This window comes from Sus scrofa, chromosome 14 (assembly GCF_054392235.1).
Source record: "Sus scrofa isolate SSC_HxYL_T2T_F1_AM1 chromosome 14, Sscrofa_HxYL_maternal_Yorkshire_Landrace_v2.0, whole genome shotgun sequence".
NCBI lineage: Eukaryota > Metazoa > Chordata > Mammalia > Artiodactyla > Suidae > Sus > Sus scrofa.
The window spans coordinates 21,975,002-21,995,609 of NC_139396.1; positions in this window are offsets into that span (position 1 = coordinate 21,975,002).

Here is a 20,608-nt window from a genome sequence, read left to right on the forward strand (position 1 = left end):
TCTCCTTGTATTCTAACAAGGGATTCACAATATTGAAGATCAACTATACGTCAATTAAAAAAATTTTTTTTAAGTTATAGCTTTTGATTTTTATTTTAAATTTTAACTTAAAAATTTGAGTCTTTCTTAATCTTCAATCAATAAAACCAATAAGATTCATGCTTCTTTTTCTGTGTAAAGCACAAACTTATAAAACACATAAGTAGATCTGCGTTATATAAGTGAGATTAAAATGTCTTAGGCATGGCGATTAGGTAAGAAGTAGCTCAACAGGCTTTTGGCCTGCGCTCCAGGGTGGGGATGGAGGGTGCTGGTAATGGGGAAAATAGGTGGAGAAAGGCCCCACTAGAGAAAGATACTCAAACAGGTTAGGGTCGTGTCCCTACCATCCACCCCAAGATGCAGAGAGTGTGACAATCGTTTATCTGGTGGTGCTCCTGGCAGCACACAGCAAGACAACAGAGCAACAGAACAGTCTGACGGCCTGAGACTTGGTTTCTGCTGCTCGCCAGCCTCTACCCTCCTTCCTGGCAGCAGCATCTTTCTTCTCAAGGAGTAGGGCCCTGGTTCTACTGCTCTGATGTTTGCTGGATTAGCATCACTCTTGGAGGCTGCACTCTCTTCTCCAGCTCTTCAATTACCTGTCTATTTCCTCTTCCCCAAATGTAACGTAAGACTAGTAGTAATGCAATAAGTTCATGTAATGCCCACATTAAGCAAAGACCAGTAACAGAATTTGAGATGTTTGAGAAATCCTCTCAAAATTAAAAAGTTAGTGAACTTCTCCAAGCCCCCTCTCTTTCCCCTGACATGTAATAAATGCATTGAAGTTGGCTTGAATTCTCTTTGTCTATGAGTTTATAATTTTTCTAAATATGAATGTACTTACAGTACATCAGGCAATACTCTGTGTGGTTACAAGTGGATTTTTTTTTTTTTTTTTTTTTTTTTGCTTCTTAGGGCTGTATCTGTGCCATATGTAAATTCCCCGGCTAGGGGTCAAATTGGAGCTAAGCTGCTGACCACAGCCGTAGCAACTCAGGACCCAAGCCATGTCTGTGACCTACACCACAGCCACTGCAACACTGGATTCTTAACCTACTGAGCAAGGCCAGGGATTGAACCCGAATCCTCATAGATACTAGTCAGGTTCTTTGCTGCTGAGCCACAATGGGAACTCCACGAGTGGAATTTTTTTGAATGAATGGTCATTGATAGTAGTTCCCACCGTCTGGATAAAATTAAGCATCTGAACTGTGTTCTTTCTATGGGCTGGACTTCTCTGACCCCATCTTGATGACCTGTTGGTACAGACTCTCTTCTGTGCTTTAGTAGTTTGGTCACCAAGAAATGTACTAAATCTAGTCATTTTTATCTCGAGACTAAAAACTCAGTTTTTTGAAAAAGACTTCACAGATTTCCCACTGTGGCTCAGCGGTAAAAAGACAAAAACAAAAAAACAACCCGCTAGTACCCATGAGGACTTGGATTCGATCCCCTGCCTTGCTCAGTGGGTTAATGATCCTGGGTTGCAGTGAGCCTTGGTGTAGGTTGCAGACCTGGCTCAGATCCCTTATTGCTGTGGCTGTGGTATCAGCCAGCAGCTGCAGCTCCAATTAGACCCCTATCCTGGGAACTTCCATATGCCATGGGTGCAACCCTAAAAAAAAAAAAAAGAGGAAAACTTTACTTTAAAGTTTAGGTTTTACCTGTAGAGAGAGAAGCCGAGCAGGTTTACATGGGGTGTTGGGGGCTGGCCTGAAACACTCTTCCCTGCAAGCAGGTGGTCTGTCTGTGACATTTGCATTAGCAAGACAGACAACAGGTGGGGCAGGGCAGAGTGGCGTGCATTAAGAGAACTTCACCCCTCAATTTGCATCTGTATAATTTAGATGCACACAAGCAAGCACACACAGAACCTCACAGACTCAGGATAATTGTTTTGCCCTAATGCAAAGTGTGGTGACAGCATCTTCTATCAAATCCACGCTCTCACAGCAAGAGCCTCTTTTTCCAAAGTTGTTATTTAAGGACGCTGCATTCACTGTGGAACTCCTAAAAGAAATCTCCCATCTCTCTGACTGCCAATTCCCAAATCATGTGTCCTTTAGCAAAAGAAATCGCAAGGGCCATTTTTCTTCTCCTGAGACTCTCCTTTGCACCTTTGCATGTGTCTGGTAATAGCTTGTCACCTGGGGGCCTTCTGGAGATGACATATATTGGTTCACAGTCTTGCACCACCCACATTGTCATAGAAGATCAGAAATGGGGGGCCTGTGACTCATGTCTGGCACATCTGAGATTGTTTTCCTTCATACTTAGAGCCATGTACATGGGACGTTGGGGTGGTCCTGATGTGCTGAGAGGTGCTCTGAGGAAGGTGTCAGCTGTGACATCATCCCCAAGACCGCCTGCAGGGTTTCATTGGCATTCACAGCTGGGGGTTCCTGGTGGTTAGCTTCGACTTGTATGAGAATGTGCCACTTTTCACCCAAATGATTTGAAGAAACATCAAGAAGCAGCCAGTACCTTCTATGCCGTGTATACAGGCTAATGTCTACATTCTTGTTCTCTCTGCATTTCAGGCTGTCCCTCCCTTGAGGAAGTCTTTCGAGCCAAACTCAAGCATCCACTGCTCCTTGAATGTCCCTTATGCCCTTATACTGTCTCAGTTATCCATTGCTGCATAACAAAGACCCCCACACTTAAGAACTTAAAACAACAGCCATTGTGTTTGCTCTCAATTCTATGGATCAGGAACCTGAACAGAACAGCTGGAGCAGCTGGCAAGGCTGCAGATTGATGGGCACACACTGGACCCTACACCTAGTTCCTCGGTGCTGACTATCAGCTAGATTCCTGATTATCTTGAACGAGACCCATCCACATGGCCAGCTTGGTCTTCCTCAGAGTGTGGTGGTCTCTGTTAGATTTCTGGGAGTTCCCATCATGGCTCAGCAGTAACAAACCTGACTGGGATCCATGAGGATTCGGTTCCATCCCTGGCCTCACTCAGTGGGTAAGGATCCAGCATTGCTGTGAGCTGTGGTGTAGGCCAGCAGCTGTAGCTCCAATTCTACCCCTAGGCTGGGAACTTCCATATGCTACCTCTAAAAAACAAAAAGAAAGGACAGAAGGAAGAAAGAAAGAAAGGGAAAGAAAGAAAAAAGGAAGTTAGATTTCTTATGTGTTGAATGGCTTTGGTCAGGATGCTAAAACAGTTGATTTAGGATGCTAAGCAGTAGACTTAGACCTGGAAAAGGCCCAGTGTCATTTTTGCCACATTCTGGTGGTTAAGCAGGTCCCAAGGCAAAATTAGATTCTAGAGGAGGTGAGACTACCAGGAGTTTTGGTACATCAAAAGCTTCTAAAGCTCCATTCCATTCTTTCTCCTGGGAATGGCTTTGTATGCCAGATTCTCTGCAACGTTATACTCTACCCAGATATCAAGAATTCCATCATAAAGCCTTCTTTGGAGCTTCCAGCTAGAAATATTCTCCTCCCATTCTGAATTCTTGTTCCCATGTTGCAGAAGCCTCTCTTTCTCCCCTATGTAGTCTTCAATGTTTCTTGATAACCAAACCTAGAGTTTGCACCTACAGTTCTGCCTATGCAGTTCCACCTGTGGTCTAACAGAGGTATCCCATCCTATCACATTAAAAGTTCACAATTAACCCAAGATAGACTGTTTGCTAGGAAATCACCGGTCGCATATTTTAAAGTGAAAACAACCATCCAGGCCAAGTAAGATTGCAGCTTGCCCCTCCAAGAGATCCTCAAAAGAAATATTTACTTTCCAGGTTAATTTTAAGCCTTAAAACAACACTATGATAAAGATCTTATTTTTTAAATCATTTTATTATATTTTTACACTTTTTTGTTGTTGTTTTTGTTTTTGCTTTTTTCAAAGATTTGAACACTCATTTTTTTATCATGTGGAAGAGGAATATTTTACCTTGGTATATAGAAATAATGATCTGAGAATCTGAGGATTTTTTAATTTCTTTTTTTCTTTCTTTCTTCTTAGGGCCTTTCCTGCAGCATATGGAATTTACCAGGCTCGGGGTTGAATTGGAGCTGCAGCTGCTGGCCTATACCTCAGCCACACACGATCTATGTGAGATCTGAACTATGTCTGCAACCTATGTTGCAGCTCGCATCAAAGCTGGATGCTTACCCCTCTGAGCGAGGCCAGGGATCGAACCCACATCCTCATGGATACCAGTCCTATTCTTAACCCACTGAGCCACAATGCTAATCTTCTGAAGGATGCAGATAACTTGATCAAGTTCAGGCAGGTTATCTGAGAGCAGTTGGTCTAAATCTAAAGGCATGGATTTAATCTGCACCTTGTGTTGTCCTCTCTTTTATTGGACATGGCTCACCATCATCTAAACTGGTCCTGGTAAAGTGCTGAGTATGGGAAAAAGTAGATATAAATACCAGACAGATGAGATTATACCAAAAACGCCTATAGTCCTGAATTTGAATGGAAAGTCTTATTATGAACTCATGATGTATTTTACTGTATAAACAAACATTCTACCTTTATTCACAACAACATTTTAGAACCTATCACTTGTATTATTGCCTTGAAAGAGCATCACCAGGGAGTTCCTGTCGTGGCGCAGTGGTTGACGGATCCGACTAGGAACCATGAGGTTGTGGGTTCGGTCCCTGGCCTTGCTCAGTGGGTTGACGATCCGGCGTTGCCTTGAGCTGTGGTGTAGGTCGCAGATGCGGCTCGGATCCCGAGTTACTGTGGCCCTGGTGTAGGCTGGTGGTTACAGCTCCGATTTGACCCCTGGCCTGGGAACTTCCCAAGTGCCGCGGGAGCGGCCCAAGAAATGGCAAAAAGACAAAAAAAAAAAAAAAAAAAAAAAAAAAAAAAGATAAATAAATAAATAAATTTACTGGATCTTAAGTGAGAACCAAAGCTGCAAAAAAAAAAGAAAAAGAAAAAAGAAAAAAAAGAAAGAGCATCGCCAGCCCAAAGGAATCCGAGCTTTATGGCTGATTTTCAGAGTCAGGCAGGAAATAAGCAAATTGAAGCATATGGTCCTCTCCAAATGCAAGAAAGCTATCAAAGATGATGAGGGTCATGTCAAGAGGGCTAGGAGCCAGCTCAGGCAGGCTCCCACTGACCAAAGCAGAGAGGCTCTGAACTTCCAAATGGACAGAAATTGCACAGCTGTTGTTATACAGTTTTGTCAGTTAGATGTACATCTCAGCACACCTCAGTTTAGTTAATTTCTTAGTTTCCTAAGTTTATTTTAATCTTTCTTATTCTTGGAATGTACCCATTGAAAAACTCAGGCCCCTTGATCAGTAGCCTCTCCAGTCTGGATTTTGTTGATTCAAACTCAAAATGCAGCTCAGCATGTACCTGGCTCGATGTATTTCTTAGAAATTGGCAACTAGCTCCAAGGGTCAACCAGACTCAGGTTGGGTTCCTTTGGGTAAGACTATCAGATGGCATTTCATTTCATCAGGATGCATAGGAACATTATTAGGGTATGTGTCCCCTCATTTGTTCTTTACTTAACCAACAAGCACAGCTCATTAGGAAGGAGGAGAAATATGCTGATTCTCTTTCCCAGTTTCCAACCTAGTGAATTGATTCTTTACTATCCTCAGGGAGACATCAAATATATTTCATAATGTGATTATGAATTAATGAATCTAAACATATTTCAAGGTGTAATCTGTGGAAATGATATCTATGAATAGCTAAAACTATTTGTGAATTCATACTGGTATTCCCAGTTTAAATTCAGGACTACAGAGTTTTACTTCATCTCCAATATATTACGTCTGTATTTCTTTTCTTCCGTAGTGAAAATTTTGGTATTCCAGAACACAGGAAGTAATAGAATGTCCCATAATTGCTAATTTGTTACTCCACATTACACATACAATAAACTCAGAATAATGTTAATTCTTTTTTTTTTTTTTTGTCTCTTTAGGGCTGCACCTGTGGCATACGTAGGTTCCCAGGCTAGGGGTTGAATCAGAGCTGTAGCCACTGGCCTACGCCACAGCCACAGCAATGCCATATCCGAGCCACGTCTGTGACCTACACCACAGCTCACGGCAGGGCCGGATCCTTAACTCACTGAGTGAGGCCCAGGGATGGAACCCATGTCCTCATGGAGGCTAGTTGGGTTCATTAACTGCTGAGCCATGACGGGAACTCCAGAGCAATGTTAATTCTACCACTACTGATCATAATTACCAGAAAGAGTTGTTTTATTTAAAATATATCTGTTCTTGGCGTTGCTGTGGCTGTGGTATAGGCCGGCAGCTGTGGTTCCGATTAGGCCCCTAGCCTGGGAACCTCCACATGCTTTCAATCTCATTGCACTACCCACAGTAGGAGCTCCTCTTTTTTACATTTAAACAAAATTATTTAAAGCTCTACATTGAAACACAGTCTTTGCAATGCCAGGATGCAGGTTCAATCCCCAGCCCAACACAGTGGATTAAAAGCTCTAGAGCTGCTATAGCTGAGGCATAGGTCACAGCTGTGGCTTGGATCTGATCCCTGGCCTGGGAACTCCATATGCCCTGGGGTGACCAAAAAGGAAAAAGAAAAAAAAAAAAGATAATTAAAAAATTAACTTAATAAAGAAATTTATTAAATTATAGCTTTAAAGGTTTTTTCCATTACCCTCACTTTGGCTACTCCTTCAAGGATTCCTATTATTGCAATTGGATCTCATTTTCCCACTTTCAAGAGTGTTACTTCTTAAATTTATTTTACATCTTTCATCATCATTTCTGTTCTTTTTTTCTTATACTTTATATTTAATCCGAGTCTTTATTTCTCTTTATTTATTAATGATAAACAGCTCCTCCTCTCAGCACTGCTCAAGCTGTCCCCCTACACTTTACAATGAACACCTGCAGACTCTTTGGGGTCCTTCTACCTGTAGACCCATCTGATGTTCTGTTGTTTTACTCAGCTTTCTCCTTCACAAATATGCAAAACACCTAGGGCTTTTAGCTGTTGGTGGTTAGAGCTCCATGGAAACAAACACCTGGTCATGTAATTTTTGTGCATGTCCAAGGTTTGTGGTTTTGCTATCTAGTTTTACTATTCAATTTTACTATCTATTCTTGCATGAGAATTTAGGAAGATTCAAAACCTAATTTCTGGTACTGCCAACATCACCCCACAATCTCTCAGTTTCTGGCTTCTTTTCATTGAAAATGCTCTTAGATCAGAATCTGGGCCTAGGAGTGTTCTTTGCTACTGCATTGGCCATAGATTTTACTTTAACATGCACGAAGCTAGCCCTTTACCATGCAGAGAGCCAGGAAATTAGTTAAGGAATAAAATTGGAGGAGTTCCCGTCATGGTACAGCAGAAACGAATCTGACTAGGAACCATGAGGTTGCGGGTTCTATCTCTAGCCTCGCTCAGTAGGCTAAGGACCCAGCGTTGCTGTGAGCTTTGGTGTAGGTTGCAGACACAACTTGAATCTGGCGTTGCAGTGGCTGTGGCATAGGCCAGTAGCTATAGCTCTGATTAGACCCCTAGCCTGGGAACCTCCATATGGTGCGGGTGCAGCCCTAGAAAAACAGAAAGACAAAAAAAAAAAAAAAAAAAAAAAAAAAGAGAGAGAGAGAAAGAAGGAAAATTGGAGCGTGGTAAATTCTGTAAATACAACTAACATTTTAAGAAATAGCATACGCGGAGTTCCCGTCATGGCGCAGTGGTTAACGAATCCAACTAGGAACCATGAGGTTGCGGGTTCGGTCCCTGCCCTTGCTCAGTGGGTTAACGATCCGGCGTTGCCGTGAGCTGTGGTGTGGGCTGCAGACGCAGCTCGGATCCCGTGCTGCTGTGGTTCTGGCGTAGGCCGGTGGCTACAGCTCCGATTCAACCCCTAGCCTGGGAACCTCCATATGCCGCGGGAGCGGCCCAAGAAATAGCAAAAAAAAAGAAATAGCATATGTATCACATGAAGCAGTCAGTTCACACTATAAGAAATTCTATAAGACACTTATTCAAATCTTTATCTTTCAATAATCTGCTTTTAAATTACTCAGTAGGACAGTTTATTATGAAAGACAAAAAGCAAGCAAACAAACAAAAAACCAAGAGAGATAAACAGGGGAAAATCTATAATTTAAAACAGATTTAAGGGACACCAATTACAATATACTCACCCAATGCTGAATTTGATTCAAATAAACATTTAAAATATGTGATTTCTGAGACAATAAGAAATTTAATTACTTCTTGGATATTTGATGATATTAAGTAATTTTTATTAAATGTTTAGGTATGATGATGTTGAGGTCGTGTTTATAGGGAAAAGTCATCTTTAAGAGATGCAGACTGACAGTTATAGATGATTAAATGATGTGATGTTTGAGATTTGCTTCAATGTGACAAAGGAACAAAAAGTGAATGGAGCAACAAATGAAACATGATTGGCCATGAATTGATGATCGTTGGGTACATATGGTAAAGAGTAGATAGGGGTTTAATATATAACTCTGTCTCATTTGGTATAGTTTTAATGTTTTTTTATTAGACTATAGTTGATTTATAATGTGCCAATTTCTGCTGTACAGAAAAGTGACCCAGTCATACATATATATATATATTTTCCTTTTCTCATATTATCGTCTATCATGGTCTATTCCAAGTGACTGGATACAGTCCCCTGTGCTATACAGTAGGACCCTGTGCCATTTTGTATATTTTTAAATCTTGCCATGTTTAAATTTTTTTGTTTTGTTTTGTTTTGTTTAGGGCCCCACCTGCTGCATATGGAAGTTTCCAGGCTAGGGGTTGAATCAGAGCTACAGCTGCTGGCCTACTCCACAGCCACAGCAACAGGGGATCCAAGCCATGTCTGCAAACTACACTACAGCTCATGGCAACGCCAGATCACTGACCCACTGAGCGAGGCCAGGAATTGAACCCACGTCCTAATGGTCAGATTCATTTCCACTGGGCCCCAATGGAACTCCCTAAAATATATTTTAAAATTGAAGCAAATACAGTTAATTGTTAACAGTTGTTTTATCTGTCAGAAACCTATAATTTTCTGCACTTTCCTATATATTTGAAATATTTCTAAATTTAAACACACTAGTAATCAAATATTTAAAATAATAAAAATAAAGTAAAAAAGTTTTGCCGATATCAATTAACATGACGGTTTTAAATGTAATTTTCAGAGGGGAATTTTATTGTCTTAAATTAAAAATTGTTGTGGAATACTTTATACAGAACCAAGATGTCTCATCTCTACGTCATTGACTACACTGAGGTAAAGGAAAAGATAGCTGTACTTATTAATAACAAAGTGGGATACTCTCACACTTTAAAAAAGAATTTTCTGATTGTCTAACCAAATATTTATGACAAGACCTGCCACGTAAATGTTTATCATCCACAGGTTACTGTGCAATTTAGTAGTGATGATTTAAATGATTATGATGATGAGCTTCAAAAGACTAAAAATCATAGATGAAAAATAGTTATTTTAGAGGAAAAGTGACTTTTCACATGTATGTTGGTTATCATATGCCAGGCATTATACCAAGCAATGCACATGCATTACCATGTTGAACACCCGTGACTCTGGAGTAGGATTGTATCACTCTATGTTATGTGCAAGAGGAAACTGAGTCTCCAACTTACCCAAACTCACAAAAATTAGGATATAATGAAATGGGGATTTAGGCTCAAGTGTGTTTCTGTAAAGCTCTACTGATAATCCTCTCTTAAATATTTTTTTAAAAATAAGTGAAATTAACAAAAGCCAATAATGTACATATCTCGGGTAATGTTACTTATAAGGTGATACTGTCATCCGCATTGTAATCAGTTGTCTGTGGATTCGGGTACCCAGATTCTTGACTTGTCTCTGGATTAAACTGTTCTCTGAGAAGTCATCATTTAAAGGTTGAACAGACATTTATGTATTTATTATTACTTCTACCACTACTACTACTACTACTAATTATTATTATTATTATTATGAACAAAATCCCTTCACCAGTTTCCAGGAACAGTATTCCATTACTTTTTGGAAATCTTAGGGAATTATTTTTTTTCCCAATGTGCATTGTCTAGCCTGTAAATTAAGTTCTCTTCCCCTCTCTTAGCTGAGTAGGGTCATTGACCTCAGCTAATCAGACCTCCCAGAAATCTGAAACCTGAATGGATTAATATGAGAACATAAAATTGTTCATGGATTTTGGACCCTAAAGAGATAACCAAGTTGTTGGCACCTGCCACCCAAACTCCTGGAATTTCCCTGTGTCCTGCCCATGTTCAGAGCTTGGACTTCCAGATTATGGTTCATTCTGTAAGGTATTTGTGATACTTTTGATATATACTTATTTTGCACTAATGAGACAGCGCAGATGTTTGTAGTCTATTAGAGAAAAAAAATCAATGACATTGTTAAAGCATGGTAAGGAATTCTTTATACAAGGCAGTCAGGCTATTACAACGAATTCAAGGACCACTGCAAGTGGGCTCACCTCTAAACACAATAAGGAAAAATGGGTATTTGCAGCCAAGGAGCCGGTGGGGGGGGGGGGGGTCAGTGAATGGAAAATTACTAAGAACACTAGGGCTAAGGGGGATTCTGGCTAAACAAATCTAACAGGATTCTTGCTATAGACAGGTAAAGGTGACTGAATATCACCTGGAAGATGGTGGGGGATGAGAACCTGATGAGATATCAAGAGTAATCAATGAACATGCGGGTGCATGTGTCTCTTTTAAGTAGAGTTTTGTCCAGATAGATGCCCAAGAGTGGGATTGCGGGGTCATATGGAAGTTCTATGTATAGATTTCTAAGGTATCTCCAAACTGTTCTCCATAGTGGCTGTACCAGTTTCCATTCCCACCAACAGTGCAGGAGGGTTCCCTTTTCTCCACAGCCCCTCCAGCACTTGTTATTTGTGGATTTATTAATGATGGCCATTCTGACTGGTGTGAGGTGGTATCTCATGGTTGTTTTGATTTACATTTCTCTTATAATCAGCGATGTTGAGCATTTTCTCCTGTGTTTGCTGGCCATCTATATATCTTCTTTGGAGAAATGTCTATTCAAGTCTTTTGCCCATTTTTCCATTGATTGATGGGCTTTTTTGCTCTTGGGTTGTGACACATGCACCTGCGTGTTCATTGCAGCACTATTCACAATAGCCAGGACGTGAAAACAATCCAAATGCCCATCCACAGATGATTGGATTAGCAAGATATGGTATATATACACAATGGAATACTACTCAACCATAAAAAAGAATGACATAATGCCATTTGCAGCAACATGGATGGAACTAGAGAATCTCATACTGAGTGAAATGAGCCAGAAAGACAAAGATAAATACCATATGGTATCACTTATAACTGGAATCTAATATCCAGCACAATTGAACATCTCCACATAAAAGAAAATCATGGGCTTGGAAAATAGACTTGTGGCTGCCTGATGGGAGAGGGAGGGAGTGGGAGGGGTCGGGAGCTTGGGGTTATCAGATACAACTTAGAATAGATTTACAAGGAGATCCTGCTGAGTAGCATTGAGAACTATGTCTAGATACTCATGTTGCAATAGAACAAAGGGTGGGGGAAAAAATGTATACATGTAAGGATAACTTGATCCCCTTGCTGTACAGTGGGGAAAAAAAAAAAAGAGTACTCATATAAGAAGGATGGGTGGTTCTAGTAAAACTGTAGGATTCTTGCTAAAATTGGACAATGAACAGAGTCCAAAAGTCAAGCCTCGCTGAAAAAGAGTTCAGGGGTTCTGAATAGAGGTTCGCCAGTGAGAGGCTATGTCAAGTCTACTAACAGAATAAACTGACAAAGACTGTCTCCTTGAGAAAACTTTAGTCAGGCTCCTCTAAGCCATCTAGATTTGACATTCCAAAAATCATGTTGAGTCAATTTATGGAGAATCCTTCACCCAGATTCCAAATCTGGACTTGCTCGGTGGGTTAAGGATCCGGCATTGCTGTGAGCTGTGGTGTAGTTCACAGATGTGGATCGGATCCTGCGTGGCTGTGGCTGTGGCCTAGGACAGCAGCTGTAGCTCTGATCAGATCCCTAGCCTGGGAACCTCCATATGCCATGGGTGTGGTCCTAAAAAGTAAGAAAAAAAAGAAAAAAAAAAGAAAAATCTGACCATCAATGACATCTTTTCAAATCATCACCCCTTACTTTGCTCTCTAAGCTATCATCCCTTCTTTTTTTTTTTTTTTTTTTTTTTTGTCTTTTTTTGTCTTTTTTTTGTTGTTGTTGTTGCTATTTCTTGGGCCACTCCCGCGGCATATGGAGGTTCCCAGGCTAGGGGTTGAATCGGAGCTGTAGCCACCGGCCTACGCCAGAGCCACAGCAACTCGGGATCCGAGCCGCGTCTGCAACCTACACCATAGCTCACGGCAACGCCGGATCGTTAACCCACTGAGCAAGGGCAGGGATCGAACCCGCAACCTCATGGTTCCTAGTCGGATTCGTTAACCACTGCGCCACGACGGGAACTCCTCATCCCTTCTTAAGCCAAAAATTCTCTTAGGTCTGTTTAACCAGCACCTGACATTTCCTCTTGGTAATTTTTCATCCAGTGACCACAGACTTCCTTGACTGAGGTCTCATTTCCACTTTTGCAATGGTTTCTGAATGAAATCTTTTTTTTACCACTTTAACTATTATCCAGCTATGGTCTTTCTTTAACAAAAGGTAGTGACTACATTGATTGTTCCGAAATGAGGACATAGGATATTGTAAATGATTTTCTCCTCTTTTTTATTGAAGTGGTACTTGTTTCCCAGCCTCATGTCCAAGGAACTTGTCTTCTATATCCTTCCTCATTCCCATTTTCCTTCTCTCTGACCTGTAGGAAATAAGAAGCTCTGTTACTCAACAGTCACCCCATAATTTAGCATTTTCCTTCATGTATGTATTTATCAAAGAATAAAAGATTAAGCTAAGACCCTTTATAGAATCCAGTTATCCTTTACAAAATCAAAGCACTAAGTGCCCAAAGTGCTCTGGGCTGTTGCAACATCAGACAGGCTTTGGGTTATTTTAAACAGGCCTTCTTACCATTTTAGCTTTGTTTCCAACAGAACGGCAATATAACAAGCAGCCTAATTTAGAAAAATAATCAACTTATGTTAGGAAATACCTGATAACATCCACTAGAAGCCATTCTGAGTCCTAAGACTAAGGGGTCAACTTTTGGAAATGGAGACATTAAAGTGAACCTACTTCCAGAAAACTCTTTGCTCTTAAAAAGATGCTGAGGCAGGCACAATTCTCAGTTTCTAAGTCATACATTAAGATAGATCCTCTTCTTTTAATCACTCACATCAGTTTATATTCCAACAGGTCCCAGCAGCCCCATGAAAAAAATTCTACATCCACAACAGGTAGAGTCTCCTCTCACTATCTTTCCCATGGGACACATGAAAGTCCTGGTGGTTTCCTTGGTCCCTGCAAATGCTTCAATTGCTGCCGGCATTGGAAATAGGAAAACTTTCAATAGTCAGTTAAATCCCAGAGCTCTTTTTTCCTGGGCCATTATAATCTTTGCTGAGCCTGTGAACCCTATACTTAGTGCTCTGACCACCATAGTGTCAGCATCTCTGAGATCTCACCTTCTCTCCCAAGAGATACAGGAGAATATATACATATATATATAAACATAAAATAATAGATATAGTTATTGTAGCTTCCACTCTATGCCCTCAGGGATCACAAGGTTTTCAGCCTGCTCTGGAGTCCTTGCAGGTAGAGTACCTGGGCAGATGGGGCTGATATGAGACCAGATGCTGCCCTAGACAAAGAGGAGGGCTGAAAAGTGTCCTGTGAGTATAATGGCGAGAGTACTTGCTCAGTTCTGTTAACCTAGTTTGGTTAACTAAGTGTGAAAATAAAGTCCAAAGCACAATGCATTAGTTTATCTATAGGTCATCATGCAATTCAGCAGCCTGCTTTTTAAGGAAACTACAAAGCCCCTGTCACATCCAACACCTCTACAGCTTCACGTTTTGTAGCAATGGGCCTTGCAAGTCCCCACAACCTCACTGCTAAGAATGTTCAGCTCAACACCATTTTTCTCTGACTCAGGAAAACCTGAAGGGGAGCTTATCAAACATAATTTCAATAAAATCTAGCAGGATGATGCAGCATCTGCTTTGGAAATGCAAAGACAATATCATCATTGCCATCTATTTCTCCTGATCAGACACTAGGGTAACTGAAGACCTAAAGATGCTACAGAAATAATTAACCACTGAGGTTCTTCTGAGCCTCTATTTTGAGCGTCTAGAACACTGGTCGGAATGTAAACTTTTTGACTGTCACTGCCTGAAGTCCTGAAAGAATTAGAAAAAAGAAGAACAAACAAAACCTAAAGTCAGCAGAACGAAGGAGATTAAAGAAATTTGAAAGTAATACTACAAGATGCTGTAAACCAGCTCTCCCTGGAGTCTCTAAAATTCTGTTTCATGCTCAGGAGCTGTGAAGTAGAATGTCTGTGGCTCCAGTCAGATTTAAAATTAGGCAATTAAATGAATAAAGTCCCCCAAATTGCCAGGCTATGCCATCAGTTAATACAGTAGATTCATATGTGAACTGAGTGTTTGAGAATTCAATCAAAATTATGCCATAACTAAAGTCTAGCAGGATTGCTCTGCCCCATCCTACCCAGAGTATGTCTGCCCCAGAAATAGCATGGGAACTGAAAGGTGAATCCATGACTGACACCTCTCCCTCCTCATGAATCTTACATGAAATGAGCACATTTCCAGGTTAAATGTAAGCCTTAGATTTTTGTAAGAGATCAGAAGACGCCATTCTGAAATGTACCACATTGGCATAATGATTATTTTGAGCTGGAGACAATTAAGAAACTATAGACCTCCCCCAAAATCAAAACCAACCAACCAACCAACCAAACAACAACAAAGAAACCCTGGAGTTCTCTTGTGGAACAGCAGAAATGAATCTGAAAGAATTAGAAAATACCTTAGTATCCGTAAGGTTTTGGGTTCCATCCCTGGCCTCATTCAGTGGGTTGGGGATCTGGTGTTGCTGTGAGCTGCCATGTAGGTTGCAGACAAGGCTCGGATCCCTTGTCATAGTGGCAGTGGTGTAGGCCGGCAGCTGTAGATCCGATTCAACCCCTAACCTGGGAACCTCCATATACAACGGGTGTGGCCCTAAAAAGCAAAACAAAAGCAAAGAAACCAAAAAACCTCTCTGCCCTCCTCACCATTTGCACAAAAGCTGGATTAGCATTTTATTTCATCAGAGACTCTTATCAAGTCGGAGACAGCAGACGAGGACTCTTACATGACAAACTTACTAAAACACCATTTACCTTCCATAATTTCTTCCCATATATTTATCTTTCTAAATCTGCCACCCCAAAGGCCTGATAGTCTTTTTCTGTGACTTGCCAATTCTGTATACATTTGTTACCTTTGTTCTTTGTTAAGATGCTCTGTAAGCCCAAGCTCTAACCAACCCTTTGAGTGCTCACATTCATGTATGATGCACACATTCATGTATGATGCACACATTCATAAATTCTGTTTGCTTTTTTCTCCTTCAGCTGTCGTCTGTCAGTCTAATTTGCAAGGTCCCAGCTGAAGAGCCTGAGGAGGATAAGGGGAAAATGGAGTATGTGATCTCACTCTTGGTAGAAATTTTTATTAGACTGAGTAGCTAATGAAGTTTCATTCTAGAAGTTATACACACATCACACACACACTACACATGCATGCACACAAACACATGCACCACACATGCACGCATACACAGGCACACACACCACACCTACACACAAACATATCACCTCTTTTTCCTAGGGGTTGCTATGTGGGTCCAGGGCAAATCCAGACCCTGCATCCCCCTAACCTGGCTCCCTTTCTGCCCCCAGCAGCAGTTCTGTTTTACGTCTTTATATATAAGGAATCTGTAGAAGCTTTCAGCTAGAGGGAAAAAGCATTGACTTGCAATAAATATCAAGAAAATCAGTGATACAATTTACTGGGAAACACTGATAGGCAAAATGGAATGGCCAAAGCTGTGAACTCAGAAAATCACTTTAGGCCAATAACTTGCACGTCATTCGAAATCCAAAAACCCTAAATCTTGCTTTCCCTTCCTGCCAGGAGAAACCCCTTCCTCCCACCCAATGTCAGCAAGCTCTGCTCTGGCCTTTCTAGTGTCTGATTTGTAATGTGTTTAAATTCCTCTCACTTAATTATCACTAAAAAATGGCTTTTCTGCCAACATGTTTTATCTCACTCTTGTGCCCTACACCATGGTAATTAATTTGACTGAAACTCCTCATTAATCAGGTGGAAGTGGAGCTGTGAAATTCTGGTAATCTGGATCTCCTTTCTTGTCCTAAATCATCTAAGGGCCAAAGGGGCACAGTCTCTGCTGATTCCTCGGGTCAGTAATACATCAGCTTTTATTGAGGAAATTCCCAAGTCACTTGTGAATCTTCAAAAGGGGCCCATGACCCCAGCCTGGAGGGTATAATTATCTTTACGGCCTTTTGACTGAACATCTGTCTCCCTTTGTTAAAAATGTGTTCATTGTTTGTGTGACAGGAAAGCCCGCCCACCCTCCCTTTCGCACAGCAAAGACTGATTCATAGAAGGAGTTCTTTGGCAATTAAACTCAAGGCAGAAAGGTGTACTTTCTCTGCTGTATTGAACAAAAGGCGCTAAGCAAAGGTTAACTGAGGAACAGCAAAAAAAAAAAAAAAAAAAAAAAGGCTGGCTGTGTCTGAAATTATCTGCTTTGTGTCTGAATTATCTATTTTGATAATTTATCTCAAAGATTTTCTTTTTGAGGCCAGTGGAGGGGTCTCACCTCCTCTCCAGCCCCCAAGCTCTGTGATGAGATTAGGGACTGTTTGGGGGAGATGCTGGGCTTTATCCAGTACTACAGAACAGTGGTGTGTTGGCTCTCTGCTGCTGGACCAAAGAATGGTCTACAAGCTGGGTAAGAATGTCTGCACAGTTAAGAAGAGCAATCATGGTGCTTGGATTTTGTCACTTGGGGGAGGATTGGGGATGGGAGGAGAGAACAGGGAGTAGACGTGAGTCCCTACCAGAGATGCTGGGTAAAGGGATACTGGGTAACATGTTTGCACAGCTGGGCCAGGCAATTGGGACCATGCATCTGATGAGAGCTTCTTGGGACCATTTCCATACGAAATTCCATGAGGAAGCATGAGGGCAGAGGAGCCCCTGAACTGTGGCTTCTAATCCCCCAGTGACCTACAGAGAAGGCTTAGAGAAAGTGATATTGTAACCCAGCTGGTGCCTTCCAGAGGGGACTCCCCTACCCACTCATGTCCTCTCACTGCCTTTTTGTCTATAGAAACATTTTAGTCAAATAACCAAGTTAATCAGAGGAGTGAAAAAAATAGAGAGAAAAAAAGAAACAGTAATAATAATTCAGCCATTCAACAAATTCAAGGACATTCAGTTCTTCAAAGGCTATAGATAATATTCGGCTCTGTTTGGGAAAAGCATCTTAGGAACTTATTTGGAAAGCAGCGATTTCAGAATTCATGAACCATTCTACCTATCCTAGACTTGAGCTGCAGCAGCCCCCAGCTTCCCCGGGCTCGATTTCAGACTGACCCTCCCAATCTTAAGTCCGTTCTTTCTAATCCTGTTACTGTTGGTCCCGAAGTCTGTTTTTTTATAAACGAACAAGACTGCTTGGTGTGTCTTGTCTGAAGTCAGCTACCAAGGACCCAAGTCCTGAGCTTTTAGCCTGCAGGGCTTGTCCCCATACTTACCTATAGAGGTAGGGATACTATCCCTTAAATTTTGTTAGTTTATTATGTTGTTTCACATTAGGCCCTTAAAGCTCTAGAATTTAGCATTGTCAGTGAATTAAATAAAAACAGTGTTAATAAAATAGTATTATACCCATAAAAAAAAAAAATTCTGAGCCATGTCCTTGAAGCTGTTTTGCAGATGCTGAAGCCCCCACCAAGTGGAAGAAGTTAACTGTATGCTGCTCACAAGGAGGTAGACCCCAGCTGAAGACAGGTCACAGATATGGCTCGGATCTGGCATTTTTGTGGCTGCGGTGTAGGCTGGCAGCTGCAGCTCCGATTCTACCCCTAGCCTGGGAATTTCCATATGCCACACCTGCAGCAAAAAAAAAAAAAAAAAAAAATCTCAGAACCGCATCTCAGTTAGGGGCATATGGTAAGAAACATGTAAAAGTGTGATATACGTGGACTGTCGGACTCTATCTGAGATTTTTTTGGCATGAGGAAATTCCCAGGCCAGGGATCAAACCCGAGCCACAACAGTAACAAACCGAAATCCTTAACCACTAAACCACTGTGGAACTCTAGGATTGTAAGACTCTAAACCAAAGGCACGTAGCACACCAAGACCGTGTGCATTTAGTCTACCCTAGACTTTTGAGTGAGACTCACCCATGGGTCCATGTCATCATTTTGTAGAATGAACACTATAGGTGGGAAAATTTGTTGCTGATATATTTAAGGGCACCTGTTGGTGACAGAGCTTCCTTTCAGGGATCTGAGTCTTGGCAGTTGGACCCTAAACAAGGGCTGATGCTGATCTCGGAGAAACAGAGTGAGTGATGCCTTGGAGTGAGATCTTAATATTCTGCTCAGGAATTGAACCTGGGCAGCCTGGTTGAACACCAGGAATCCTAGCCCCTAGACCAGCTAGAGGCTAAAAGCAGAATTGCCCTGATTCTTGCCTGTCTTGAAAGCAAGAATGTTTCAAGGAGGCAAAGTCTGTGAAAACAGGTATAAATTCTGTTGTTAGAGTCACAGTGCGTGTGGAAGAGCACACCAACAAGTAGTTTATTTAAGTCAAGGCTACACCCTAAAGAGAAGTGCGTCTCCCTGAGTGAGGAACACCCTAGACAGGTGATTTAATTCACTTATATAGGACATTTCTACTGGGTCTTTGTTTCCCTTTAGCCAATTCTCTTGTTTTAATTCTCACACCTGACCAGACACAGGACCCTCCCCAATATGCGAACGCATCTTTTGGCAAAGATGGATTCCAGAGCAAAGGGTGCCGGGATGGTATCAGGACTTATTACGGCCTGGTGCCCCCTCCCTTTTAGACCCCTAAGAGTCTTCCTGCATGTGTGTTACTGGGGAAGTCTCCTTGACCCCAGGAATGATTGCAGTGGTCATCTTTCTACTCCATCAGAGCTCAGCTCCTGCAATTAACTTTTTCCTTGAAGTGTCAGAGAGAAACAAGGCCCAGTTTACTTGGCCTAACAAGTCCCAGCTATTCTCGGCCCAGGGGCCCAGCTACCTCCTACCTCGAATCCCCTCTGAAAGAAGTGGACCCAAAAAAAAATCTTTGTTACCAAGATGAGGGGTGCCCCTGAGAGATATGGACCCCCAAAATAATCTTTATTGGGAGGATGAAGGGCAAATATCTATCTTCTGTAGCTTCTTTGGGCTGGCAAGGGGCTTGTAGACCCTACCCAACTGGGGCCGAAGAGCTCTCGCCCTATCTTGTCAGGGCCCCAGGGTGACTTCTGTTGTTATCCCAGCAGGATCTGTTCTAATGAAGCAGATGGAGTCTCTGCATCCCCATTATCTTGATGTGAAACTTGTAATCTGGAAGAGACAAACTCAACAAGTAGATTAAAATGGCAGGGGCCAAAGATTAATAAAGGGACCACTGCCACTAGAGGCCCAGGCAACTGTAAGAAGAACCAGGCTGTGCTTGGTAACATTTTTTTTTTTTTTTTGTCTTTTTAGGGGTCCACCTGCAGGATATGGAACTTCCCAGACCAGGGATCAAATTGGAGCTGTAGCTGCCAGCCTACACCACGGCCACAGCAATGCAGGATCCAAGCCGTGTCTGTCTGCAACCTATACCATGGCTCATGGCAACACCGGATCCTTAACCCAATGAGCAAGTCCAGGGATAGAACCTGCATCCTCATAGATGTCAGTCATATTCATTGACTGCTGAGCCACAATGGAAACTCCACACTTGGTAACATTTTTAACTGTAGTTTAGATAGAGCTAAAGCTTGGGTTACCCTGTCCAAAGGAATGAAGCCATTTAGTGTGGTGACATATTTTAATGTAGGTGTAACAGACGCAAACAGAAGTAGTTGCAGGAGCGACAACCTGAACGTTAATAGAATAGTAGGTCTTAATTTTTTTTAGAATAAACCTGAAAACCAATCTGGACTTCACACCTGGGGGAGACTTACAGTCAGGGAGTCAGTTGTTGAGTTTTATCCAAGTAGGTTTTAATTTTTAGTGGTATTAACATATAAATAACAGAAGCTATTTATATATACATATATATAAATATATATCGTTAATGTATGATCCAGAGCAATTTCATTGCCTAAAAATGCAATATTTACCAGAGGAGACCTTGAGAATGTAAGGTTGCAGTTACTAGCTGCCAGTTGATGCTGCTTTGAGAACAGTTGGTAGCCTCGATTCTGACACAGCTCACAAAACTTAAGTTTTTAGCAATACGTGAACTTGTGTGTCACCTAGTATTACTTTGAGCGTCTGAACCACAGATATCTCATTCTGCCTTTTTTCAATAGCCA